Source organism: Delphinus delphis, chromosome 14 (assembly GCF_949987515.2).
Source record: "Delphinus delphis chromosome 14, mDelDel1.2, whole genome shotgun sequence".
Lineage (NCBI taxonomy): Eukaryota > Metazoa > Chordata > Mammalia > Artiodactyla > Delphinidae > Delphinus > Delphinus delphis.
The window spans coordinates 18,627,321-18,642,377 of NC_082696.1; the positions used below are offsets into that span (position 1 = coordinate 18,627,321).

General features: G+C 36.8%; 1 pseudogene; it reads right to left on the reverse strand.

Moving 5' to 3' along the window:
• Positions 1-5,381: 5,381 nt before the first annotated feature.
• On the reverse strand, positions 5,382-7,118 carry LOC132437230 (copine-4 pseudogene; annotated as a pseudogene).
• Positions 7,119-15,057: the final 7,939 nt, after the last annotated feature.

Consider the following 15,057-nt stretch of genomic DNA (forward strand, 5'->3'; position numbering starts at 1 on the left):
CAAGTAAAGCGAGTTTTTAAAAAATGAGAGAATGAGCAACAGATCCAAATGCTCCTAACAGATCAAACAAGATGAATTATTAACAAATAAATATTGAACTTAGCAACAAGAAGGTTAAGGTCTCTGCAAATTTCATCTTCTAAGGTCAAGTTTGGGAGGGACTTTCCTGAACACCCTACCTAATATAGCAACCCTCACCTCTGTGCATCTTTTCATCTTTAATAGCACTTGACAATTCTCACTAATCATTTATGTGCTTATTGTATGTTTCCAAACATAGGGTTTGTAAGTTCTCCAGTGGCAGGAACACTGGGTTTTTCTTCACTCCCTCTATCTCCACCAACTAGAACAGTGCCTGGACAACATGGGCAATCTATATATTTCTCTGTCATCTACCTATTTACATGAAATAGAAGAATATATGTCTTTATATTTCTACAATTTCTAATTAGAACTGTTTCAAATTTTTATATTTAGGTAGAGATTGACCAGATGTTCACCAGTCCTGTTTTCCATTTCCTATGTTTCCCATACTCCTTTGCAGGTTGGCTGGTATTTTGTGATGGTGTTTTGGAAAATAGCATGTGGGGAGTGTGTTGTATCCCACCTTTATGCTCCTAAAACATTTCCTGAGATACTTCTTACTCTCTTCCTGCTTGATGTATGGCTCAGTCCTTATGAGAAGACTTTAGAAAATGGTAATACCACAAGATGGAAGGTGCCAAGAATCCATGTGGTAGCACATGCAAAGGCACCACTAAACTCCTGATCACACTCTGGTATGAATGAGAAATATCTTTTGTTGTGTAAGGTCACTGAGATTTGGGGATTGTTTGATACTGAAGCTAGCATTGAGTACTTCCTATTTGCTACTTTGTTATTGCAGCTAGCATTGATTACTAACATTGACTAACATAGAGTGTAATTCTTTTCTTAGGGTTTGGATTTCTTCCTTTATATCTCTAATTATTATAAACATATACATGGTAAATTACATAAAGATCATTTTTCTATTATCAAATTTGTGACACCTGATTCTCTTGTTTGTTGTAACTTCTGCCTATCTTTTCTATATTCTTGTGTTTTAGGACACATTTATAATGAACTTATCCTCATTAGGATAAGGGTTTTCTTTCCCTCCAATCCCCTTCCTCCAAGACAATCCTGTGTTGAAAGAATGTTCTTTGCATGCAGTATTGAGTTTTCTTCTTTCACAGACCCCAAATGAATAAGCCATCCAGAAACTTACAGGTACTTTAAAATCAGACGTCAAACTAATGTAAGTCTCAGTCCAAGGGTTTCCATTTCTCAAGGGAAAAAATCTTTTTTTTTCAGCCAGACACCAGCCAGAGAAATGCTAGCTTTCTTATCAATCTCTCTGTGCTTGGGTGGATTTTTCTCATTCACCTTTTTACCGAGAATTAAACTCGTGAAAAGCCATGCCTTCATCTAATGTGGGAGCAATCCATTTACTCATTTGGGCTCAAGATCTTGCCTTATATGCGATAAAACAAGAGTCCACTTTCATCAACTGATAAGGCAATGCAGCAGCTTCACCTCAGAGCCATGCCATTCTGACTTTCAATTCCATCCTTATTTCTGGATCCTGAACATTTTTATTTCTTTATGTAGGTGTTTCTAGGTATTATTGTTATTTTTAAAAATTGTGATCCACCATCTTGCTGGAAAAGAAAGTCTGATAATATATACATCGTAAAGGGGTGGTCCTAAGTAACATGTAAGCGAAGGAAGACTAGAACAGTTTTCAGGGAAAAAGGGCAATTTTTCATAGTATTAATTTTAAAAATCAAGGCATAACTTAGTGTATTATAGTACCTCTGTTTTATTGAGTGTTGGTACAACCTTACAGATAAAAAGAAATTAGTGATTTTGTATCCATCAAAACCATGATAAAATTACCTCATTCAGGAAGCTCAAAAATCTTAAAGGCTGTTTTGTAAAAGGAAGATTTAATTTCTTAAAAAATAAGGGCTCTGTTGAGACTGTTTTGCTTTCCTCTTCATTCTGTCAAGTGTAAGTATATTCTGACTCCCTCAAACTGTTAAGCCTTATTACTAATTGGTCTACTTTCCTTGTAACATGTCAAATTTGTTTCCATCTATACTGAAGATCACTTAAAAAGAATCTCATTAGAGGTATCTTACACCAGCTCAGTAGCTCCCCTATTGTGCTACACACACAGTACAAGCAAGAGTCAAATACAGTCCAATGTCAAATATACTGTAAACTTCAAATGACCATGTACAACTGCTGCTTTTGAAGCTCTCAGCACAGTATCTCTTTGAATTTCATTGCCAGAATGTACCTACTGTTCTAGCATAGTCAGGATCCTTTAAAATATTCATATCACATTATTCCTGATTTCATCAATTCTGAAAACAAGATGATCTTTAAACACAAAGGTAACCCAGGACTTTTGAAGATTTAGGAACTGGTAATATTGGGAAATAAATGCTGAACATTTAGAAAATTCAAACATGCAAAGAAATCAAACCATCCCCTGAAAAAACTCAGGAGTATACAGAGTTACTCTATTTGTATAGCAATATACCCAAGTACTAGTAAATGATTTAATTCATTAAAATAACAAGTTGTATAAAAGATTTTGAAGATAAGTATATTCTCTGCTACATGGCTAAATGCTCTCTTCCACATAGTAGGTCTAAATATGCTATTGAGATAAGTGAAGTGTCGCTGATGCATTTAGGAGAGGCTAGCAATTTATAAACAAAACATATTTGTGGAAAGTTATTTCAAAAAAATTTAATAAAATCAGTGAGGAATGTTGAAAATATAAAATATGTATATTCCAAATGCCAAATTATATTCCAGAGGAAACCGATGTTTAGAGGGAAGAAAAATTCCAGAAAGCCAGGCAAGGGGCTGATTTCCAGAGTAGAAATATAAAATATAAAGGTACTCCAGGGGAAAAGAGAGGAAGCGTAAAAGAAGCAAATTTATAACAGCGGGCAAAGTCAAACAGAATAGTCTGACGTGAAAATGATGCATAATGTAAGCAACAGATACACAGGTGTTAAAATAATTATATATATACACTTTTCATTACTAAAACGAATTGATCATGATTGGAAGCCACTGAAAAATGTAAGTGGGTGGTTACCAAAGGCAGGAGGTGAGGGCTGGGCAAAATGGGTGACAATGGTCAAAAGGTACCAACTTCCAGTTAAAAAATAAATGTCACGAGGATGTAAAATACAGCATAGTGACTGTAGTTAATAATACACTTGTATCTTTGAAAGTTGTTAAAAGAGTAAAGTTGCTAAAATTCACATCACAAAGAAAAAAATGTGCAACTACATATGGTGACAGATGTTAACTAGACTTATTGTGTATATCGTTCAAAACATATACAAATATCAAATCATAATGGTATATTCCTGAAACAGTATGTCAATTATATCTCAGTTTAAAAAAGTCAATGGACTAAACCTGTAGTGGTGGACTGGGGGCTGGAATAGTGTAACCCACAAGCAGGTACTGGGAATTGGAATTGAGCAAGCTTAAAAGTCTATTTTGGAAAAGAAGCTGAATTCACCCTGCAAATGTCAGGAGACCAGAAATAGGCTTTGTGAGTGAGCAAGTGGCTAGAGTATTCATGAACTCCTAGCACTGAACTAAGGCTGGAATAACTCCCCTTATAGTTTATGGTGTCAGAGGCAATATGCCACTTTCCTATGATTCCATGAGGAAATCGGCTGGCCAAATGGGAAAAAATGGGGATGGGGGTGGCCCTCTACCACCATGGATGTGGTATCAGGGATAGCACTTCCTGCATGGGAGAAAAGCCTCCAACCTCCCCATGTTAAGACTTGAGTGGAAGCAGGGGTGATATAAAAATGCACCCACCAATCAGAAAGGACTTTGCTCTTGTATTGGAACAGAGTGCTAGACGCCTGAGCTGGTTTTTAACCATTTAGTAACTGAATTGTGGATAGGTCCTGGGGTTCTCAAAAAGGAGTCAGCGTTCAATGGGAGAGAAATATTCTTCAGGGAGTTCGGAAAAGCAGCTACTTGCCAACTGATAGGAAGTATTTCAATAATGTAACAACTATCCTGTCCTTTTCACTAGAGTATCCCTACTGGATGTCAGAATGGGTAGGGAGGGAATCATCCTAAAAGCCATCCAAACCTCATGGCAGAAAATAGCATGCATGAGTTTAAAATATGAACTAAAGAACTAACATTACAAAGCAAAAAAAGAAACTTAAAACTGAAAGGACAGTCAGTAAATATAGCAAAAGAAAGAAATCACACCCAAGGAAAGAGAAATAATGTAGCAAACTTAAAAGGTGTTTAAAATGAGTATATTTAGAATTACCAAAAAGATAAAGGAATAAAATTTCTTCTTTGCAATGAGAACAGGAAGATGTCAAACAAGAAAACAAAAAAATAAGACCAATATAAAAAAGAGACATTGGAAAATTTTAGTAATGGAAACTTCAAATGTTGAAAGAGTAGACTGAATAAACCTGAAGAGGACTAATGATTTAGAAGGTAGAATTTTAAAAATCAATAATTTTTAAATAATAATAAAATAATAAAAACCTATAAGTTTTAGGATGTGTTTTTCTATTTGTGTAAAAAATTCATTGAGATTTTGATAAAGATTGCATTGAATCTGTAGACTGCTTTGGGTAGTAATGACATTAAAATGGTCTTCCAATCCATGAACATGGGATGTGTTTCCATTTATGTCTTTAATTTCTTTCAGCAATGTTTTGTAGTTTTCACTTTACAAGTCTTTCACCTCCTTGATTAAGTTAGTTCATAAGTATTTTATTTTTCTTGATGCTAATGTAAATGGAATTGTTTTTGTAATTTACTTTTCAGATTGTTCATTGTTTGTGTATAGAAATACAATTGATTTTTTGTGTGTTGACTTTGTATCCTGCTTTGATGAATTCATTTATTAGTTCTAACAGTTTTTTACAGAATATTTAGATTTTTGGAGTTTCTTTTTCTTTAAAACATGTAAAATACAGTCCATGCATCTGCCATTTTAAAAAGTCTCTCATCCTGTAGCAGATAAAACCAAATATGCTTTGGCTATCAACGTTCAAGAAATGTTTCAAAATGCTTTACAGTGTAAAGATAATAAGAAATTTAGCAAAATTTCAACAAACCTGTATAAAAAACAGATACAGATAACACTTTATTTCAAGGTGACATGCTGTAATTTAAAGAGTAAGTTATAATTATCTGTGTTTCTTTGTAAAACGTCTTTAACAATACAAGGGCTTAGCAGATCCAGGCCTCAGGGCTACACATGCAAAAAAAATTGTTAGTTAAAAATCACCAAAATGTGCTATTTTTAAGTGTGTACCTGTGTTTTTTTTTTAAGTACAGGATAATAGAAGTATTAAATATCAGCAGGAATAGTATTTGAGGACTCTGTAAAAGTGTGTAGAGTTCATGGAGCCAGTGTCCGGGAAGAGTCATACATTTCTGATGAACATTTTGGCTTCATCCCTTTGCCATTGTAATAGCCCACGACTTGGTTTGGGACTTCAGCCAACACGCTCTTTGCCAGGGCAGCTGGAGATGTGTGTTTGAAGTTCCTGAAGGGCACGAACTGGACGATGTCACGAAGGACGGGCTCTCCCTTGGGTGACCTCAGAATCCCGTCGTCTCTGTCCAGCATCTGCATGTCGCTGAAGTCTGCATTGCCCACTCCCACGATGATGACCGACATGGGGAGGTGGGAGGCATGGACAATGTCCTCCCGCGTGTCGGCCATGTCTGTGATGACCCCGTCAGTCAGGATCAGCAGGATGAAGTATTGTGATGCCTCCTTGGTGCTGGTCTCCTCTGATGCTGACTTGGCGACCTTCTGCATGATGGGAGCACTGTTGGTGGGGCCCTAGAGCTAGAGTTTGGGAAGGCAGCTCTGGTAGGCTTCCACAACTCCTTGAATCCCTGCCCATTCTGGGTTGTCTTCATTAAAGTTGATTGCGAAGTCATGAGATACCCTGTACTCTGGCAGTATCCTGGCACCAAACCCAAAGGCTGGGAACATTTTGTTGCTGTCATAGTCTTGGCAAATCTCTCCCACAGCCACCAAGGCCTTCAGGTACTCATTGGGCTGGCAGGGGTGGATGTAGGGCAGGGAACAGCTGTTCCTGGGGTACCCATTCGAGGCTGTGAAATCTATAGCTACTGTAAACTGGATTAGGCAGCCACCCATGACGTAGTCCAAGAAAGAATGCATCTTGTGGGTCTTGCACTGATTCAAAATCACAATGCCTGAGTTCTTATAATTCTTCTTCTTGGCTTTGTACTTGGGGTTGATGCACTCCTACTGCACCTGTTTTCCTTCCATCACTCTTCTCATCTACTTGAATGTTGAGGTGAATTCTCCAATGAAGTCATGTCTGCCATGGGAGTCCCAGTCCCATACTATGCATGTCAGTCGGCGGTCGGGATCTCCACTGCATGGACAATTTACTGATACTTTGAATGATTTCCAGGCTGGGTTTAAGTTATTCATCACAACCTCAGTTCGGTGCACAAGCTGTGGAGTTGAATCATCATTCATTCGAAAATTTTCCAGAAATGGGTCAGACTTACTGAAAAAATCCTGGTCATCCAATTTCCGTGAGTTGAAGGCAAGTTCAATGTAGTCATGATTACCAGATAATTCCTCAGCAATCATCATGATGGAGGATTTCCCTGCCATGTTCCCGTGCTTCAACAAGCATTTGGACAGCTTTCTCTGGGAAACAATCTGGCCAAGGGTGCATTCCATGCCGCCCAGGAAGTCAGCCTTCTTCGGCCCATCGTGGTTGCTGCTGATGTCGTGGACCTCAGACCACAGGTGCTGCACCTCCTCAAAATAAACGTCCACCATAAACAGTTTTGAATACACTGGGTTGATGCAGGTGCGAATCACCTCTGTTCTGTCAACCTCGAACCACTGCCCATGGGACTGCATCTTGAGGATGACACAGGGGTCTGGTTTGGAAAGGGCATCTCTGTCGGAAGTGCCTTTGCGTGCCACATGCAGCTCAACTTTGGTGGCTGTTAAAGATTCCCAGCGTATTGGCAGCTGACTCATAAATGTTGCTCATCTTCTTCATTCTGGCGCAGGGACCTGAGGGCAGACTGGCCTTCAGCCGGCGGGGTCCAACCAGAACGACGCGGTGGTGGGCAGGCCCGCGGTCGGCCTAGGGGGTCGTGCCGCCCTCTTCTTGGGCTCCGGGGGCAGCTCAGCGACCGCGGAGGGGAGAGACGCTGTGCGGGGACACGGACCCCAACCCGGGCGGCGAGGACAGGGCCGCTTGGCCCTCAGTCACTTGGGGAGAGACGTGGGGATGCCGGAGAGAGGGGCGGAGCGGGAGGGAGGAAGCGGATCGCTACCCAGGCAGCTGGGGACCGCGGCTTCGCTGAGAGCTTCCACCGTCTGTCGAAACCCACGCGCCCTGCCGCCCGCGCGCTGCCGGCTCCAATACTTAGATTTTTCTACATATAAAATCATATCATCTGCAAACAGATACTTTTACTCCTTCCTTCAAAATTTGTATGCCTTTTATCTCTGTTTCTTCCCTAGTTGCTCTGGCTAGATTTCCCAGTACTGTGTTGAATAGAAATAATAAAAGCGAGCATTCTTGTTTTGTTTCTAATCTTAGAACAAATACTTTGTCTTTCACCATTGAGTATGATATTCTCTGTGGGTTTTTTTTTTTTTTTTTTTTGCGGTACGCGGGCCTCTCACTGTTGTGGCCTCTCCCGTTGCGGAGCACAGGCTCCGGACGTGCAGGCTCAGCGGCCATGGCTCATGGGCCCAGCCGCTCCACGGCATGTGGGTTTTTCCCGGACCAGGGCATGAACCCGTGTCCCCTGCATCGGCAGCCAGACTCTCAACCACTGCACCACCAGGGAAGCCCCTCTGTGGATTTTTCATATATGGCTTTATTATGTTGAGGTAGTTTCCTTCTATCCCTGTTTGTTGAGTATTTTTTTTTATCATGAAAGGATGTTAAATTTTGTCAAAATCTTTTTCTGTATCAGTTGAGATAATTATGTGGTTTTTTTCCTTCATTCTGTTTATATGGTGTATTACATTTATTGATTTTTACGGATTGAGCCATCCTTGCTTTCCAGGAATAAATCCCACTTGGCCATAGTGTATAATTGTTTTACTATGTAGCTGAATTTTGTTTGATACGATTTTGTTGATGATTTTGTATCAGCGTTTTTAAGAGATATTGATCTGTAGTTTTCTTTTCTTGTAGTGATTTTATCTGGCTTTAGAATCAGGGTAATGCTGGCCTCATAGAGTGAGCTAGAAAATATTCCCTCCTCTTCAATTTTTGGTAAAAGTTTGAGAAGTATTGGTATTAGCTCTTTAAATGTTTGATAGAATTCACCAATGCAGCCATCAGGTCCAGACATTTTTTGTTGTTGAGAGATACTTGATTACTGATTCAATTTCCTTACTAGTTATAGCCTATTCAGATTTTCTATTTCTTCGTGACTTAGTCTAGTAAATTTTGTGTTTCTAGAAATTTGTCCACTTCATCTAAATTATCTAATTTGTTGGCATACACTTGTTCATAGAACTCTTATAATTCTTTTTATTTGTGTAGAATTGGTCATAATGTCCCCATTTTCATTTCTGATTTTAAGTCTTCTCTCTTTTGTTTCTTAGTCCATGTAGCTAAAGGTTTGTCAATTTTGTTGACCTCTTCAAAGAACCAACTTTTGAGTTTTTATTTTATCTATTATTTTTCTATTCTCTGTTATGTTTATCTTGGCTGTAATCTTTATTATTTCTTTTTTTCTGCTAGCTTTGGCTTTTCAAGCTGATAAAAATAGGACTAGTCCTGGCCCTATGTAAGTCTTCCAATTCTTTTGGGTACTTTTTTCTTTGGTCTTATAAATCTCATGCACATGAGATTTTAAAAAATGATTGAAATACCTTAAATGAAAACTAAAATGTCTGACAAAAAATACATAAGAAGGGTTTTAGTGGTAAATTAGAGATTGAATAAGATTAGTGAACTTGAAGAGACAGCAATAGAAGTGATCCAAAATGAAACACACACACACACACAAATGGAAAATGAGCAAGGTATCAGTGAACTCTGGGAAAACTTTTAACAGTCTAATAATTATTGTTCTTATTAAAGGAAGGATGGGAGACAGGAAAAAATATTTGAAGAAGCTATGATCAAAATTTTAAAATTTTTGATGCAAACTATAAACCCACAAATTCAAGAATTTCAATTAACCCTAAACTCAAGAAACATAAAGAAAATCATGCCAAGGTACAACATAAGCAAATGGCTCAAAAGTAGTGGTAATAAAAGAAACCTTAAGAGCCAGAGGAAAAAAAAGACATATTACATGCAGAGGAACAAAGAAAAGGAAACCAGCAAATTTCTCATTTAAAAACAATGTAAGTGAATAGGCAACATCTTTAAAAGACTAAAAGAAAAAAAAATCTGCCAAGTTAGAATTCTACACCTAGTGAAAATATTCTTTTAAATGAAAGTGATATAAACACTATTTTTTTCTGACATAAAAAAACTAAAAGCATTCATCAGCAGAAAAATTCACCACAATAAAAAATAAAAGAAGGCCTTTAAGCAGAAGAAAAATGATACTAGATAGAAATATGGATCTATACAAAGAAAAAAGAAAATCAGTAGTAGTGACTACATGGCTAAATATACAAGTTATCCTACTATTTAAATATTTTTGTAATGAAATTACTTACACAAATAATGCAGTATAAGGTTTATAACATATATAAAAGTGAAATGTATGAAAACAAAGGCTTAAAGTTTGGAGGTGAATGCATACATTATTACAATTTTTTATATTAAATGTGACTTGATTGATACAATATCAAAAGAAGGTAGAGGATAAGTTAAAAATGTGTACTATAAACAGTAAAGAGTTTATAGTGACCACCAGAAGAAGCCAACAAAGGAGATAAATAGAAATTTTAAAAATATCCAAAATATTGTGGAAGAAGAAAAAAAAGGAACACAAAGGATAGAGCAAAGAAAAAACAAATAGCAAGATAACATTTCAATTTAGCAATATTAGTAATCACATTAAATGTGAGTATTCTAAATACCCGAATTAAAAGGGACAGGTTTTAAGATTAGATAAAAAGCAAATCCAACTATATGCTATCTATAAGAAATATTTTATATATATAAACAAATAATAAAAAGATGTAAAAATGTTTATCATGTTAACATTAACAAAAACAAATGTTTTGAAAAGTAGATTCCAGAACAAACAGTATTATCAGGGATTAAAATTTTAAATTTCATAATGATAAAAAAGAAAATCCATTGAGATGAAATAACAATTCTAAACTTCTGTTAATACATGAATCAAAAACAGACCTATAAGAATCAATAGGTAAATTCATAAATATAATAGAAGATACAGATATCATTCATAATACCTGATAGAACAAGCTGACCAAAAATAAGTCAGCTTGTAGAATCAATCAGGGCTGTAGAAGATATAAAATATTGAATACTGTCCATCAAAATTGCTTTAATTGACATTTACAGAACACTTCATCACAACAGATGAACATTCTTTTTTTTTTCTTTTAACATCTTTATTGGAGTATAAGTGCTTTACAATGCTGTGTTTGGTTGTGCTGTATAACAAAGTGAATCAGCTATATGTATACATATATCCCCATATCCCCTCCCTATTGTGTCTCCCTCCCACCCTCCATATCCCAACCTTCTAGGTGGTAACAAAGCACCAAGCTGATCTTGTGCTATGCAGCTGCTTCTCACTAGCTATCTATTTTATATTTGGTAGTGTATATATGTCAATGCCACTCTCTCACTTCATCCCAGCTTACCCATCCCACTTCCCGTGTCCACAGGTCCGTTCTCTACATCTGCCTCTTTATTCCTGTGCTGGCTCTACGTTTTTCAGAACTATTTTTTTTTCTTTTTTAGATTCCATATATATGTATTAGCATACAGTATTTGTTTTTCTCTTTCTGACTTACTTCACTCTGTATGAGATTCAAGGTCCATCAACCTCACGACAAATAACTCAATTTTGTTTCTTTTTATGGCTGAGTAATATTCCACTGTAGATATGTGCCACATCTTCTTTATCCATTCATCTGTCGATGGACACTTAGCTTGCTTCCATGTCCTGACTATTGTAAATAGTGCTGCAATGAACACTGAGGTACATGACTCTTTTTGAATTATGGTATATGCCCAGTAGTGGGATTGCTGGGTCATATGGTAGTTCTATTTTTAGTTTTTTAAGGAACCTCCATACTGTTCTCCATAGTGGCTGTATCAATTTACATTCCCATCAACAGGGCAAGAGGGTTCCCTTTTCTCCACACTCTCTCCAGCAATAATTGTTTCTAAATTTTTTGATGATGGCCATTCTTACTGGTGTGAGGTGATACATCATAGTAGTTTTGATTTGCATCAAATGACTGCATTTGATTTGCAATCATTCTCTAATGATTAGTGATGTTGAGCATCCTTTCATGTGTTTGTTGGCAATCTGTATATCTTCTTTGGAGAAATATCTATTTAGGTCTTCTGCCCATTTTTGGATTGGGTTGTTTGTTTTTCTGATATTGAGCTGCATGAGCTGTTTATATACTTTGGAATTAATCCTTTGTCATTTGCTTCACTGACAAATATTTTCTCCCATTCTGAGGGTTGTATTTTGTCTTCTTTATGGTTTCCTTTGCTGTGCAAAAGATTTTAAGTTTCACTAGGTCCCATTTGTTTATTTTAGTTTTTATTTCCATTTCGCTAGGAGGTGGGTCAAAAAGGATCTTGCTGTGATAGAGTGTTCTGCCTAGGCTTTCCTCTAAGAGTTCTATAGTGACTGGCTTTACATTTAGCTCCTTAATCCATTTTGAGTTTATTTTTGTGTATGGTGTTAGGAAGTGTTCTAATATCATTCTTTTACATGTAGCTGTCCAGTCTTCCCAGCACCAATTATTGAAGAAGCTTTCTTTTTCCATTGTATATTCTTGCCTCCTTTATCAAAGATAAGGTGACCATATGTGCGTGGGTTTATCTCTGGGCTTCCTATCCTGTTCCATTGATCTATCTTCCTGTTTTTGTGCCAGTACCATACTGTCTTGATTACTGTAGCTTTGTAGTATAGTCTGAAGTCAGGGAGTCTGATTCCTCCAACTCCGTTTTTCTTTCTCAAGATTGCTTTGACTATTCGCGGTCTTGTATTTCCATAGAAATTGTGAATTTTTTTGTTCTAGTTCTGTGAAAAATGCATTGGTAGTTTGATACGGATTGCATTGAATCTGTAGATTGCTTTGGGTAGTAGAGTCATTTTCACAACATTGATTCTTCCAATCCAAGAATATGGTATATCTCTCCATCTGTTTGTATCAGCTTTAATTTCTTTCATCAGTATCTTATAGTTTTCTGCATACAGGTCTTTTGTCTCCTTAGGTAGGTTTATTCCTAGGTATTTTATCCTTTTTGTTACAGTGGTAACTGGGAGTGTATCCTTAATTTCTCTTTCAGATTTTTCATCATTGGTGTATAGGAATGCCAGAGATTTCTGTGCATTAATTTTGTATCCTGCTACTTTACCAAATTCATTGATTAGCTCTAGTAGTTTTCTGGTAGCATCTTTAGAACTCTCTATGTATAGTATCATGTCATCTGCAAATAGTGACAGCTTTACTTCTTCTTTTCCGATTTGGATTCCTTTTATTTCTTTTTCTTCTCTGATAGCTGTGCCTAAAACTTCCAAAACTATGTTGAATAATAGTGGTGAGAGTGGGCAACCTTGTCTTGTTCCTGATCTTAGTGGAAATGGTTTCAGTTTATCACCATTGAGAATGACGCTGGCTGTGAGCTTGTCATATATGGCCTTTATTATGTTGAGGTTAAGTTCCTGCTATGCCTAATTTCTGGAGGGTTTTTATCATAAATGGGTGTTGAATTTTGTCAAAAGCTTTCCTGCATCTATTGAGGTTATCATATGGTTTTTATCCTTCCACTTGTTAATATGGTGTATCACATTGATTGATTTGTGTATATTGAAGAATCCTTGCATTCCTGGGATAAACCCCAGTTGATCACGGTGTCTGATCCTTTTAATGTCCTGTTGGATTTTGTTTGCTAGTATTTTGTTGTAGATTTTTGCATCTATATTCATCAGTGATATTGGCATGTGGTTTTCTTTTTTTGTGACATCTTTGTCTGGTTTTGGTATCAGGGTAATGGTGGCCTCGTAGAATGAGTTTGGGAGTGTCCTCCCTCTGCTATATTTTGGAAGACTTTGAGAAGGATAAGTGTTAACTCTTCTCTAAATGTTTGATAGAGTTCACCTGTGAAGCCATCTGGTCCTGGGTTTCTGTTGGAAGATTTTTAATCACAGTTTCAATTTCAGTGCTTGTAATTGGTCTGTTTATATTTTCTATTTCTTCCTGGTTCAGTCTCAGAAGGTTGTGCTTTTCTAAGAATTTGTCCATTTCTTCCAGGTTGTCCATTGTATTGGCTTATAGCTGCTTGTAGTAATCTCTCATGACTCTTTGTATTTCTGCAGTGTCAGTTATTACTTCTCTGTTTTCATTTCTAATTCTGCTGATTTGTCTTCTCCCTTTTTTCTTGATGAGTCTGGCTAATGGTTTATCAATTGTGTTTATCTTCTCAAAGAAACAGCTTTTAGTTTTACTGATCTTTGCTATCATTTCCTTCATTTCATTTTCATTTATTTCTGATCTGATCTTTATGATTTCTTTCCTTCTGCTAACTTTGGGGTTTTTTTTTGTTCTTCTTTCTCTAATTGCTTTAGGTATAAGGTTAGGTTGTTTATTTGAGATGTTTCTTGTTGCTTGAGGTAAGGTTGAATTGCTATAAACTTCCCTCTCAGAACTGCTTTTGCTGTGTCCCACAGGTTTTGGGTCTCTGTGTTTTCATTGTCATTTGTTTCTAGGTATTTTCTGATTTCCTCTTTGATTTCTTCAGTGATCTCTTGCTTATTTAGTAGTGTATTGTTTAACCACCATGTGTTTGTATTTTTCACAGATTTTTTTCCTGTAATTGATATCTAGTCTCATAGCGTTGTGGTCAGAAAAGATACTTGATACGATTTCAATTTTCTTAAGTTTACCAAGACTTGACTTGTGACCCAAAATATGATCTATCCTGGAGAATGTTCCATGACCACTTGAGAAGAAACTGTATTCCATTGTTTTTGGATGGAATGTCCTATAAATATCAATTAAGTCTATCTTGTTTAATGTGTCATTTAAAGCTTGTGTTTTCTTTTTTATTGGTGAAAGTGGGGTGTTAAAGCCCCCTACTGTGATTGTGTTACTGTTGATTTCCCCTTTTATGGTTGTTAGCATTTGCCTTATGTATTGAGGTGCTCCTATGTTGGGTGCATAAATATTTACAATGGTTCTATCTTCTCCTTGGATTGATCCCTTGATCATTATGTAGTGTCCTTCTTTGTCTCTTGTAATTGTCTTTATTTTAAAGTCTATTTTATCTGATATGAGAATTGCTACTCCAGCTTTCTTTTGGTTTCCATTTGCATGGAATATCTTTTTCCATCCCCTCACTTTCAGTCTGTATGTGTCCCTAGGTCCGAAGTGGGTCTCTTGTAGGCAGCATATATACTGGTCTTGTTTTTGTATCCATTCAGCCAGTCTATGTCTTTTGGTTGAAGCATTTAATCCATTTACATTTAAGGTAATTATTATATGTATGTTCCTAGTACCATTTTCTTAATTGTTTTGGGTTTGTTATTGTAGGTCTTTTCCTTCTCTTGTGTTTCTTGCCTAGAGAAGTTCCTTTAGCATTTGTTGTAAAGCTGGTTTGGTGGTGCTGAACTCTCTCAGCTTTTGCTTGTCTGTAAAGGTTTTAATTTCTCCATCAAATCTGAATGCGATCCTTGCTGGGTAGAGTAATCTTGGTTGTAGGTTTTTCTCCTTCATCACTTTAAATATGGCCTGCCAGTCCCTTCTGGCTTGCAGAGTTTCTGCTGAAAGATCAGCTGTTAACCTTATGGGAT